This window comes from Triticum aestivum, chromosome 1A, assembly GCF_018294505.1.
Source record: "Triticum aestivum cultivar Chinese Spring chromosome 1A, IWGSC CS RefSeq v2.1, whole genome shotgun sequence".
Classification (NCBI taxonomy): Eukaryota; Viridiplantae; Streptophyta; class Magnoliopsida; order Poales; family Poaceae; genus Triticum; species Triticum aestivum.
In genome coordinates, this window is record NC_057794.1 from 15,158,473 (window position 1) to 15,160,086 (window position 1,614).

A 1,614-nucleotide genomic window follows, 5' to 3' on the forward strand; every position below is an offset into this window, starting at 1 on the left:
GCCGGGCATACGGTCTAACCGGGCCCGTACGGGCCTCCCAGTGCTCCTCGACGACTATACGCGGGGGCAACAAAGACGATCGTGCCCCTCGTTATGAACCGTTTTTGGTTCATCCTGGCCGTCGATGTGTTTTCCACCCCGTGTTCAGCCCAGGGGGGAGCACCGGAGCAGAAACGACGTTGGCATCAAGCTATGGATGAGCCGGCGACAAGAAAGGCGATCCCTAAAATGATACGAGAAACGGCAAAAGCAATGCCGAAGATAACGGCTATGAACAGTAGTAATCACATTTGGGATCCAGGCTGCACCGAGGACGTCCCGTTTAGGGGGTGAATATTGGGATTAAACCCCAAGTCCCAGTACACGTATATGTACGTATCGGAATAGGAGTTAGGCAGAGTCCTAGTAATACTATGTTTGCTAGTCCTAGTCGTGTCCCTAGTCTCGTATGGACGTGTATATAAGCATCGGCAGGGTAGCTTTGTACAAACCGATCAGAAAAGGCAATAAAGAACCAGGCTCGAAACGAGCCTGTTGCATTCCATCATCTTGTTACGCATGTGTTCCATCGAGAGAAGTCGCTAGGTTCCGTCCTAGTATACGTACGTGAGTACATACTGGCGAGACGCCACGAACGGCTGCTGGGGATCGATCAAGCTGGCTGTGTGCTAGCTTGCTTGCTAGCTTTGCAAGTACGTGGAGTTCTTTTTTTAGAAAAGGAGGATGACCCTCAGCCTCTGCATCTGGGAGATACATACGGCCACTTTATTGATTATTCTCAGGACCTTACAAAGTATTACAACAATGAGCCTGAATCCATCATCTTGGCAATACATGCCGTTACTCCTATCTAAAATGGTGAAGGGGTGCTAGCTTGGCCACTACCCAAACCACTAACCTAAGCCTAACATTAAAAGCCGGAAACCGAAACATATTCGGAAGCCCCAGCCGAGCCACATACCGGGTCTGGGACACAATCCGGTCAGACGCACTCGTGTGTCGTCGCCGCCATCTTCTACAGGTCCGCGTACGTGGAGTTCCTAGGGGATTTGATCTAGGATCAAAAACCAACACCGGAAATCTCGACCAGTAAAAAACACCTGATCCACATGTGGGAGACATAAATAAAAATCAAGAAATAAGAGAAGGATGTTCCTACAAGTCTCCTTAGAGCTCAGGCACTCTCGGCCGTCGGATCGGTTCGCTAGATGGAATTCCGGGCGTCGGATCGAGCCGCTGGACAACCTGGGCCGTCGGATCTGGGGCTGGCACTATAGAAATGAATAGTTACTCATGTTTCGGGCCGCCGCGCGTAATTAGCCTGCCCCGCCGAGGGCATTTTCGTCATTTCACGCACAAGGGGTATAAAAGGGCCGGCTCAACCCTAGCCGTCTCCCCCCCGCACTCGCGCCCTCGCACCACGCCGCCCGCAGCCTCGCCCTCCCGCATTCGCGCCTCCGCCCCGTGCCTCCCCCGCGCCCATCTCCTCGCGCCTCGCCGCCGCCTCCTCTCCCTCTGGCACGCCTCCTCTCCCCTCCCTTTCCCTCCCGCGCGCCTTCTCTCCTCCCACCCACATCGCTGCCGCCACCACCCACCGCCTCGAACCGCGTCGTC